Below are 12,683 nucleotides of genomic sequence, written 5' to 3' on the forward strand. Positions count from 1 at the left end.
GCATGTGGGATCTTTCCGGACCGGGGCACGAACCCGTGTCCCCTGCATCGGCAGGCGGACTCTCAACCACTGCGCCACCAGGGAAGCCCCACAGACGTTTTTTAAACCTATCTAAAAAGTTCTTTTCTCACAACCCAAAGGCAAAAAAATAAAGATTAAAAAAAAAAGATGTTTCTGCTAGGGAACAATTTTTTATCTAAGAATTAACTTTGGAGGTTAGATAGAAATCAGATTTTTCTTCAATTCACAGAGAACTCAACAGGTAACTACAATAAAGATATAACCATTTCTCTTTTGCAGGTATATCAGAGGTCTACTCATAGGAAATCATGTACCACAGCAAAAAAGATTTACATGACATGTTTCTACTCTCACCTTGCCAGAATCCATTTATCAGCATATTTAAAAGGCATGAGAGGACTTCCGTGGTGGCGTAGTGGTTAAGAATCTGCCGGCCAACGCAGGGGACACGGGTTCGAGCCCTGGTCCGGGAAGATCCCACATGCCGTGAAGCAACTAAGCCCGTGTGCCATAACTACTGAGCCTGTGCTCTGGAGCCCACGAGCCACAACTACTGAAGCCCACTCACCACAACTACTGAAGCCCGCCCACCTAGAGCCCGCAAGAGAAGCAAGAGAAGCCACCGCAATGAGAAGCCCGTGCACCGCAACGAAGAGTAGCCCCCACTTGCTGCAACTAGAGAAAGACTGCGCGCTGCAACGAAGACCCAACGCAGCCAAAAATAAATAAATTAAATAAATTCATTTTTAAAAAAAAGCATGAGAGTTTATTACCCTATGGTAAAAGCATTAAAATGATTAACTCATGGCTCTTCACAGTAGTATTATACAACCGCCTAACATTTAATCCAATTTAGCCTTGAATGCTGTCTCTTAATACCCATAATGATATTTAAAATACGTTCCCAAAGAAAGATTCTGCATATCAATTCCTTTTCCTGACACAAAGGGCACCCTCAGAAGCTGGAAAACAAGATGATAACCACAGATTCCTAGTTATAATTACCAAAGTGTATAAATAAGGAAAAATGGGAAAAAGAAATTTTTAAAATAGTCAAATTATTGTTAAGCTTTGAGAGTTAATAACATTTTGTTAACATTACCACAGAAACTAATTTGCTAATGTACCTTAAGAAGATGCCATATTTAGGACTTCCCTGGTGGTCCAGTGGCTAAGACTCCACGCTCCCAATGCAGGGGGCCTGGGTTCGATCCCTGATTAGGGAACTAGATCCTGCATGCCACAACTAAAAGATCCCACATGCCGCAACTAAAAGATTCCACATGTTGCAACTAAGACCTGGCACAATCAAATAAATAAATAAATAAACATTAAAAAAAAAAGAGATGCCATATTTTATTATGGAGAAAAATTTATCGCCACAAAGATTAATAAATGCCAAGGAGTAGTGATTTATTACACAAAAGCTGATGCAACCTTAACTGGAGATAAGTAACAACCACGCATTAACTCCTAAGAGGTGCAAACCTCCAAATCTGGCAGCACGGCCACAAAATTAAGAAGATATACTTCTCATGTTTTACAGCCAAGGTAATATATACTATTTAATGTCAAGCATGAACTTAAGAACAAATTTAGGGCTTTATTTTTACTATTTTATGATCCTCGGAAAAAGGGATTTGGAGGAAAAGTTAGGCCTTATAGAACTCTACTAGATAGAAAGAACAGCCTTCAAAAAGTTCTGGTGATTACCTCAGAGGACTATAGTTGCTTTGGCAAGAGGAAAACTTCCAGGCTAAATTCTATAAACTAGAGTGTTCATGACTTGCAAACTGCCATATTTGGTCAGACTTTGCACATGAAGAGAAACAAGGCAGTTAGGGGCCAACAAAAGTTGTTATAAGTTTAAGTGTCTATCCAGTATTGCTTTGACTTACAATTCTTCTAAAGAATAAGGATCTCAGGGTCAACACAAAACTGGAGAGGGTCGGGGGAGACCAGGCAATCATTTTATGCCAAAAGAAACAGCTGTTAAATTAGTATGTTTTATCATGTATACCCATGGACAGCCAAATCCTTGGCCTTGGATTTTCTTTCTTTAGAACCTAACCACGGAAAATCAATAAAACAAGGCAGTTACATACAAAGCACACAAATGTCATGCCAAACTCTGCTTTATGTACACTGGTTAAATTAGCACTTTTTTAACCTTGGAGTTCTATCTCCAAGAAAGATTATTTAACAGTTTTATATTCATTCATTTCACATGCTTGAAAAGTGTGATATCTGATTATATTGACAACTACAAAGATAACACTTGGGCAGCATATGCTAGAACCTCAGCACATCAGTATCTATAAAGACACTCAACAGTAGAACTGATATAAGCAGTTAAAATAATCACTGTGAAATGGTGAGACCTTCAAAGTAGGCTTCACTTAAGCTGGAAACACTTTAGCTGGAAACATGCTCAACAAAAGATAATGACTTCTTTAAAAGAATCTGGGCTGTAAAGTTTAGCTGGAAATATACTCAGTAGTAGAAAATGACTTCGTTAAAGAATCTAGGCTATGGGACTTCCCTGGTGGCACAGTGGTTAAGAATCCACCTGCCAATGCAGGGAACACGTGTTCATGCCCTGGTTCAGGCAGATCCCACATGCTGAGGAGCAACTAAGCCCGTGCGCCACAACTACTGAGCCTGCGATCCACAACTACTGAGCCCATGTGCCACAACTGCTGAAGCCCGTTCTCCACAACAAAAGAAGCCACCGCAATGTGAAGCCTACACACTGCAACTAGAGAAAGCCCGCACGCAGCAACGAAGACCCAACGCAACCAAAAATAAATAAAAATAAATTTATTTTTTAAAAAAAGAATGTAGGCTGTAAAGTTGAGATATGTTTACGAAAAACCATGTCCCCTCATGTAGATAATGTGAATACACTTTTTCCAATATGCAGTAGAAAAGATAGGAAACAGGTGCCTTCACTTTTACAGTCCCACTAGACTACCATTTTATCCAGGTTAAGCACCTGTAAACTGCTAATAAAACACTATGCCAAAATCAACTATACCTCAATAAAAAATTTTTTAAAAATAAAAAACAAAAAAAACCCCACTATGCCAAAGAATGCCAAAATGTATACAGCTGATAGGTTAACTATCCAAATATATACCTTAATACCGATGAGCTGTTAATTAACTGTAAAATGAGTTATAAAACTGAAATGAAAAGTGTACCACAACATAGCAATAGCTCAATTTTAACTACAAAGTTGAGTTGATAAAACTATATGTGAATCTTAAATGTTACCAATAAATACAGATCAATCATGGATTCAAATTTCATTAATGGAAACGGAGGTCTACGAAGGAAGATTATAAAGAACTCTGCCCCTTATTCACTTTCAGTTTTTATAAGTAAATTCGAACAAAAGCCTTAAATATATATTAAAATAGCACCTTATACACGCTAGAATTAAGGCCAGCAGGTCCTTCGTTAAAAAAAAAAAAAAAAATTGAATGTGCACTCCCTTGGCACCTAAGCTTTTTTTCAACTTTCCAAACATCAGTTTTACGTGGAAACTCAGTTCAATTTACTCTCTTTGGTTTTTTCTCTTCCTAAATAAACAACGCAGCTGGAAACAGACACACTCGCAACTTACTACACCAGTCACATGTATGTGAATACAGGTATTTACCTGAATGAACATATCAAATGAATTGTGAAACCCGTCTCTGGCAGTTTTCTTTTTCCACTGACAAACAAAAAAGCCAAAAGATCTCCAATTCAAGCTGGAACAAGATTTAAACTCACGGAGCACTTGTAGCGTGAGCACCAGCAGCATGATCACTTATCACTTAACACGGTCTGCTAGGACTTTTATTCCAAGATAAAGTATGGAGACGACTTTAAAGCAGGTGCATATGATTACAATAAAGTATGGAGCTGACTTTAAAGCAGGTGCATATGATTACAATCCGAATGTTAGAAGAGAAGGAACACCAAAGTACTACCAGGTGATGGACAGAGAACTCCTGGAAGTCTGGGGTTATCCTCGGGCTTTGTTGAACACCTAAAGCCCTGAAGGTTGCTGGTAATCAAAATACAGCAATGAGGTATCGGGGGCAGATACTTAAAGTATCTGGGGAGAGGGGAATACCGGGGACACTTCGATTGCAGGCGGGGAAAACGAGACAGAAACGTCAACACGAGATGGCAGACCGACACTAGCATAAAGCAAGCCTTTCAAATTAGGCGCAGCGCAGGAAGCTAGCCTGAGGCCGAAGCCAGCCTAAGTCACAGGTACAGGCCCAGCGGGCAATGGGGAGAAACTGAGGCGGAGGGAGCCGCCAGATTCCCAAATAGGACCTGTCCCCAGACGTGTAAGTCAAGAGACAAACCGGCTTTGCTGGGGGGCGAGAGGGACGGCCGCAAGTGAAGGACTGGGAAGACTCACACCCACCCAGACAGGGGGAACCGGTTTGGGCAGGGGCTGCCGGAGCGTTCCCGCTTGCGCATGCGTCCTCCCCCCACGGCCGCGACTCCCCCTCCCCCCCAATCACTGCTCCCCTCACAACCCGGCTAGTCGAGGGAGCTGAGCGCAGTCACGCCTGCCCCACTCCGCGGGATGAGAACACGGCTTGGCCTCCCGCAGGGGCCGTCGGAGGATCCCCCCCGGGCTTGGTGGATGGAAGGGTGGGAGGAGGAGGGGGGGGAACACGGCCCTACCCGACCCGCCGTCTCCTTCTCCGCGGCCCGCCGTTCGCCGTCCCGGAGGCTCCGCCGCCTGGGCCTCCCCAGCCGCCCTGCCCCCGCCCTCCCCGCCCCCTACTCACGTGAGAGAGGCTCCTTCCGCCCTCCGCCCCGCCTACTGCCCTGTCTCATAGGCCCACGGCAAAGCCGAGCGGCCCCATTGGCCCAACAACAGGCGGCGGGGGCGTACTTCCTTTCCTCGAAGCCCCACCTGGGCTTTTAGCCCGCCTCCGGAGTCTGCGTCTGCGTGGAGTCTGCACTCTGGGAGCAGGACTCAATGCCGTGCTGTGTCCGCGCTTGGGCCGATAGCGGCTCTGTGCCTGCATCACGGACTGGAAGCAGGATTGGCGGGGGTAGCAGTCTGGGTAGTACCTGTTGCGCCTGAGAGGGGTACAACCCTAAAGACACTGGTGCTAGAGCACGGAATCCCTTGCTCACCTTTAACGTTCAAATGCTGTTTCTAAAGCAGCCCTTAATGATGTAACCCAACTCACCTGCCCTTTATTGAGGGCGCAAAAAGTGCCAGGGATTGTGATAGATTCTTTTGTGATAGGTTCTTTTACAGGTATGTCACTTGGCTTTACCACAAACCTTGAGAAAGCATTGAGAATGATATGATTTTTTTTTTCTCATTTTGTAAGGGAGTCCAGCCTAAGCAACAGAATTCAGTCCAGAAGTCAAAACTTCTGACTTTGAAGTCAAGGGCGACTGGCTACAACACAGCTACCTCGAGGTATCTGAGACACACAGAATAGAACAGAAATGAACAAGGTGGTTTCATACTGCTACTCAAAGATGGGGCTGGGATTTTATTTAAAAATTATTCGAAAGTGATATACAGAGCAACGGCAATAGAATGAATTTTAAAGTCCCTGTCCTGAATGAATTTACAATGTAGTTGGAAACAAATATTAAAGGTGCTAATTAAGTCTTGACAATTTATGAAATCTCTCCAGCCTCTCCCTCATTCTTTCTTTATTCAAATAGCATATGCTGTTTTCCTGGTAAATGAGTCATTCGCAAAGTTTTCCTGTGGATATTGCATCTAAATCCACCAGAGAAAAAGCAAAAAAAAAGCTGTGCTCTGTTGCAGTCCTCTTTGTGACTTGTCTATTATAATAGACTTGGCTGCACTCCCGCAGGAAAATAGCTTTCTTCCTTTTCTCCTCATAGAGTTATGTAACAAAAATGCACACCCATTTTAAAGTATTTAAACAACAGATGAAACATTAGGAAGAAAGTAAAATCCCCTGAAATCCTGGCACTCTTGACAAAACCACTTTTAATAGTGTGGTGACCATACATTCATGTATTTCTTGATTCATATGTATTACCCCAATATATACATAAATCTTAACATATATTTTTTAAATAAAATTTTATTACAGAATCACTACAGTATGCCCTGGAGAAAAATATAAAATAGGGACAACCTAAAATAAAAAACAAAAACATCACATTCCCAATACAAATATTAATACTTTAATATGTAGCCTTCTTTGTGTGTCTATATATTGTTTTACAAAATGAGATCACACAGTTAAGCAGTCTGCTTTATTCAATTAACAATATCTACCTTACCATTTCACTAAATTTTGCTCTCATCTAATTCCTAGATCGCATTCAAATTTTCTAACAACCTAAAAATATTTTTACAGCTGGCTTTTCCAAATCAGTAATATCATTTCAGTAAATTTTCCTCTCATCTAATACCTAACTATAATCAAATTCTCTGTTGCCCCAAATATATTTTTTTACAGCTAGTTTTCCCAAATCAGCATCCAATCCAGGCCCACATGTTGTATCTGGTTGTGATGTCCCTTAAGTATTTTTAAATCTAGCACATAAGAAAAAAAATGGAAAGACACTGGCCTATTGAAGAAATTGGTCCAGTTGAAGTGCAAAATTTCCCACCTTCTGGATCTGAATGGTTGCTTCCTCAAGAAGTCACTGAATTTGTTCCCTTAGACCTTGTATATCCTGGAAACTGGAATTTATATCTCAAGCTCAATGGATTGATGTGGTAAGCTGGAGGCAGAATGGGAAGGTCCTTGAATACTTAAATGAGGAAAATGAAGTTCAATCTATAAATACTGGGAGCCCTTAGAGGTTTCTAAGGATAGTGCCAATATCAGATTTGAGTTTTTTAAAAATTTCATTCTGGTGGGAGTAGAAAAGGGAAAACAGGGAGTAAATAGAACACTTTGGAGGCTGCCTAAGTTCAGAAAGGCCTGAACTAGGGCAAAAGAAAGGGTGGGAAAAAGGGTGGGTTTGAAAGAAATACCTTCAAGTTTGTTGATTCTTTCTTCTGCCTGCTCAAATCTGATTTTGAACCCAAGTGAACTTTTTTCTCTCTATTATTATATTTTCAACTCCAGAATTCCACTTAAGTTCCTTTTTATAATTTCTATTTCTTTAATGATATTCCCATTTTTCTGTACATTTTCCAGACTTCATCCATGTTTCATTTTAGCTCAATGAGCAACTTTAAGACAGTTTTAAAGTCTTTGTCTAAATGCCATATGATATCACTTATATGTGGAATCTCAAATATGACACAAATGAACTTATTTATGAAACAGAAACAGACTCACAGACATAGAAAAAACTTATGGTTATCAAAGGGGCAAAAGGGTGGGGGAGGGATAAATTAGGAGTTTGGGATTAACAGATACAAACTACTACATATAAAATAGATAAACAACGAGGTCCTACTGTATAGCACAGGGAACTATGTTCAATATCCTGTAATAAACCATAATGAAAAAATATATATATATACATATATAAAAATTGAATCACTTTACTGTACACCTGAAACTAACACAACATTATAAATCAACTATACTTCAATAAAAATAAAATACAGAACTCTTGTATTTGGAGAACAAGGTTCTTATTTCCCACCCTGGCTCCAGCAAGCCATACCAGGAATATAAACATGACTGCCTCCACAGGGTTGAGGAGTAGGAATGAGTAGGTGCTATCACACTAAAGGCTCACATTGACTGAAATTAACCTCAATTGACCAACCAAATTTTCCCCTGGAACATGCAAGCATTCAAATAGACTCCAGAGTTCCAAAACAGTTACTTCAGTTTCTGCCAGTACGATTGTTGGGTAGAGAGATGGATTCCATGTCCTTCCTACTCCGTCTGAGGAACAGAAAAAGAAAGAAATGTGAAAGTGAACAGAGCCTAAAGGATCTGTAGGACACTGTCAAGAGAAACAACATACCACTGTAAGCATCCCAAGAGGAGAAGAGAGAGAGAAAGGGGAGAAAGGATAATAATCTAACTGTAGAAAACCAAAGAAAAGAGAGAATCCGAAAGGCAACAAGAGAGAATACTCATCACATATAAGGGATCTTCAATAAGATTATCAGACAATTTCTCATCTTAAACCTTAGAGTCTGGAAGACAGTAGGTTGATAATATTCAAAGCAGTGAAAGAAAAGGACTGTTGACAGATCTGTATCTAGCAAAATTGTCCTTCAAAAATGAGGGAGAGGGCTTCCCTGGTGGCACAGTGGTTGGGAGTCCGCCTGCCGATGCAGGGGACACGGGTTCGTGCCCCGGTCCGGGAAGATCCCACATGCCGCGGAGCGGCTGGGCCCGTGAGCCATGGCCGCTGAGCCTGCACGTCCGGAGCCTGTGCTCCGCAACGGGAGAGGCCACGACAGTGAGAGGCCCGCGTACCACAAAAAAAAAAAAAAAAATGAGGGAGAAATTAAGACATTCTCTGATTTTAAAAAAAGCTAAGGGAGTTCATTACCACTAAAACCACCCTTCAGGAAATGCTGATGGGAATCCTTCACATTGAAATGAAAGGATGCTCAACAATATTTAAAGCCATATGAAGAAATAAAGATCTCCGGTAAAGATAAATATATGGGCAATTATAATTGTAATTATTGTTTAACTCCATTTTTATTTTCTACATGATTTAAAAGACAAATGCATAAAAATATTAGTCTAATTTATTACAAACACAATGTATAAAGATGTAATCTGTAGCATCAAGAACAGAAAGAGGAGACAGAGCTGTATAGGAGAGTTTTTGTATGCTACTAAAGTTGGTATCAATTTAATTATATTGTTATAAATTTGGGCTGTTAAATGTAATTCCTATAGCAACCACAAAGGAAATGTCCATAGGATATACAAAGAAGGAAATCAGAAATAAATCAAAACTTTTCACTACAAAAAATCAAACACAGAAAAAGGCAGTAATGGAAGAAATGAAAGACACAAAAGCTATAAGGCCTATAGAAGACAAATAGCAAAATGGCAGAAATAAGTCCCTCCTTATCCGTAGTTACTTTAAATGTAAATGGCATAAACTCACCAATCAAAAGACAGAGATGGGCAGAATGGATAAAACAAAAACAAAAACATGATCCATCTATATGCAGTCTAGAAAATACTCACTTTAGAGCCAAAGATATTAACAAGTTAAAAGTGGAAAAAAAAGAAAAGAGAAGATATTCCATGCGAGTACTAACCAAAAGGGAGCTGGGAAGGTTATACTAAGGTCATACAAAATGACTTTAAAAAGGTTACACGAGACAAAGAAGGTCATTATATATTAATAAAAGGTTCAAAAGAGCAAGATTATATAAAAATTATAAACATTTACATAACTAGAAGAGACTTTCAAAATATATGAAGCAAAAATAACCAGAATTAAAGGGAGGAATAAACAATTCTACAATAATAATTAGAAACTTCAACAGCCCACATTCAATAATGAATAGAACAACCAGATAAAGATAAGTTAGGCATTAGAGGACTTGAACATCACAATAAACCAACTGAACCTAACAGAAGTGTACAGAACATTCCATTGAACAACAGCAGAATACACATTCTTTTCAAGTTCACATGGGACATTCTCCAGGACAGGCCATACATTAGGCCATAAAACAAGTGTCAATAGATTTTAAAAGATAGGTATTATACAAAGTATCTTCTCCAACTACAATGGGATGAAGTTAGAAATCAGTAACAGAAGGAAAACTGGAAAATTCAAAATATGTGGAAATTAGAAACACATTCTTAAAGAACAAATGGGTCAAAGAAGACCTCAAAAGGGAAATTAGAATGTACTTGAAAATGAGTAAAAATGATAAAAACATACAAAACTTATAGGATACAATGCAAACAGTAATTAGAGAAATTTATAGTTGTAAATGGCTACATTAAAAAACAAGAAAAATCTCGGGCTTCCCTGGTGGCGCAGTGGTTGAGAGTCCGCCTGCCAATGCAGGGGACACGGGTTCGTGCCCGGGTCGGGAGGATCCCACATGCCGCGAAGCAGCTGGGCCTGTGAGCCATGGCCGCTGAGCCTGCACGTCCGGAGCCTGTGCTCTGTAACGGGAGAGGCCACAGCAGTGAGAGGCCCGCGTACCACACGCACACACACACACAAAAAAGAAAAATCTCAAAATACCCTAACTTTACACCTTATGAAATACGAAAAAGAACAAACTAAACCCAAAGCTAGAAGAAGTAAGGAAATAAAACGGAATGGAAAAAAAACAAAAAAAAAAAAAAGAGAGAGAAAAAAAAAAATCAATGAAACCAAGAGTTGTTTCTTTGAAAAGATCAACAAAAATCAACCTAGAAAACAATGGGCAAATTCCTTGAAACACACAAATTATTTATTATAAATGGATTCCAGAAAAATTAGAAAATCTCAACATACTTATAACAAGAGATTGAGTGTGTAATCAAAAACCTCCCAAAAAAGAACAGTCTTGCACCAGATGGCTTCACCAGTGAATTGTACCAAATATTTAATTTAATTAAAATATTTAATTAAGAATTAATACCAATCCTTCTCAAACTCTTCCAAAAAACTGATGAAGAGGGAATGCTTTCTAATCTCATGAGCCCCTCATTATCCTGACACCAAAGCTAAATAAACGCATCACAAGAAAATTATATACCAATGTCTCTTATGCATATAGGTGCAAAAATCCTCAACAACATAAAAGGAAATCAAATCCAACAGCATACTAACAGGATTATTCCCCATGACCAAGTGGGATTTATCCCAAGAACGCAAGAGTGGTTTACCATAAGATCAACCAACGTAATGTATCTCATTAATAAGAACTAAGGGAAAAAACCTCATGATCATCTCAATTGATGCTGAAAAGTCATCTGACAGAATACAATGCCTTTTCATGATAAGATCTTTCAGAAAAGTAGTTACAGAGGGAAAATTCCTCAACATGATAAAAGTATCTGAAAAACCCACATCTAAATCAGTAGCTTACCTACACCTCTAAGAACAACTCATGAACAAGTCAAGGATGCCTCCTTTCACTGCTGCTATTCAACATTGTAGTGGAAGTTCTAGCCAGAACTATTAGACAAGAAATAAAAGGCATCCAAATTGTAAACAAAGAGGTAAAACTATATTCACAGGCAACATAATCATACATATAAAAAAACCCAAAGAATCCACAAGAAAGCTTGTAGAGCCAAAAAACAAATTCAGAAGCGTTGTTGGGTACAAGACCAACACCAAAAATCAGTTGTGTTTCTACACACTAGCAACAATATGAAAAGGAAATTAAGAAAGCAATTTCATTTATAATATTATCAAAAAGAATTAAATACCCTGAAAACTAGAAAACACTGCTGAAAGAAATTAATGAAGACCTAAGTACGTGGAAAGACATTTCATGTTTAGACAGGAAGACTTAAAATTAAGATGGCAATATTACCCAAAGTGATCTACAGATTCAACACAATCGCTATCAAAATTACAACAGGCTTTTTCTCAAAAATGTAAAAGCTGATCCTCAAATTCATATGGAATTTCAAGGGCCTGGCATAGCCAAAACAATCTGGAAAAAAGAATAAAGTTGAAGGCCTCATACTTCCTCACTTACAAACTTACTACAAAGCTACAGTAATTAAAAGAATATGGTACTAGTGTAAGAGCTTCAGTCACATGTAATAGAATAGACAGCCCAGCAATAAATTCTCACACACATGGTCAGTTGATTTTCAACAAAGGTGACAAGCCCATTCAATGGGGAAAGGACAGACTTTTCAAAAACGGTGCTGGAAAAACGATAACGACATGCAAAAGAATGAAGTTGACTATAGCAGCGGTGACGGTTACAATATTGTGAATGTACTTAATGCCATGGAACTTCACACTTACAAATGATTAAAATGGTAAATACTATTCATGTTTTACCACAATATCCTCCCTCTCCACCCCCTAAAAAGGAGGAGAAGCCAGAGAGCCATTGGACTGGCAAGATGGAAAAGGGCTCTAGAATGGTACTGAAGTTTACTGGTGGGCAGGACTGCGTGTATGATGCCGTCCACCAACACAAGGACTACAGGAGATAAGAAGCAGGTCTGCGGATGTACTTGAGTTCAAAGGTACATTAACACTGGACAACCAGCTGGAGATGTCTTCTAGGCAGCTGACCCTGGAGCTCAAGAGAGCTGTCTGGTCTTGCGAAAGAGATCTGTGAATAGTCAGCACGTAGTAGGTTACGGAGAATGCAGATCCCTGGGAAACACCAACATCCAAAAAGCGAGGGAGGTAAACTTCCTTCCCTCCACTTCCTGGGCCCAACGCGGCGAGTCCACATTCCTAGGCGGGAGGGGCTTACCAACACTTTAAGTGCGGAGGCACCCTTCAGGCCCACGCAGGCAGCGGACAGCCGAGGCGCAGCTAGAGAGGAGCGGCTGAGAAGGAGCGAAGCGCGCGGGGCCTGAGCCCCAAACGCTAAGGAGCCGCGGCACCCGCACCTCGACTCACGGGCGGAGATGCTCGCAGGAGTCTGGGGCACGCGCTTTGCTCCCCGCCCACAGCGCCGAAAGTCTCTCTCCGAGCCCGCCGCCCTCCCAGCCTTCCGATTGGCGGAGAGGACCGTAGGACCTGGAAGTTGTCTTTGTCCGGCGAGGGCT

The 12,683-nt window shown here is 40.3% G+C and overlaps 1 protein-coding gene across 2 annotated transcripts in view; it reads right to left on the reverse strand.

Annotated features, from left to right (window-relative positions):
• The window catches only part of RABGAP1 (RAB GTPase activating protein 1), a 170,955-nt gene extending 158,346 nt beyond the window's left edge, over positions 1–12,609 (reverse strand). Inside the window, exon 1 of one of the 2 annotated variants that reach the window (XR_003432507.1) lies at positions 4,717–4,801. The gene's annotated coding sequence lies outside the window, so the exon portion shown is untranslated. Of the gene's footprint in view, positions 1–4,716; positions 4,802–12,385 lie in introns of those variants that run through there. The other variant, XM_027104919.1, reaches the window with a different exon arrangement.
• Between the last annotated feature and the right edge of the window lie 74 nt (positions 12,610–12,683).

The sequence above is a fragment of the Aethalodelphis obliquidens genome, unplaced genomic scaffold (genome assembly GCF_003676395.1).
Source record: "Aethalodelphis obliquidens isolate GAN/ISIS:26980383/991018 unplaced genomic scaffold, ASM367639v1 scaffold7, whole genome shotgun sequence".
In the NCBI taxonomy this organism is placed as follows: domain Eukaryota; kingdom Metazoa; phylum Chordata; class Mammalia; order Artiodactyla; family Delphinidae; genus Aethalodelphis; species Aethalodelphis obliquidens.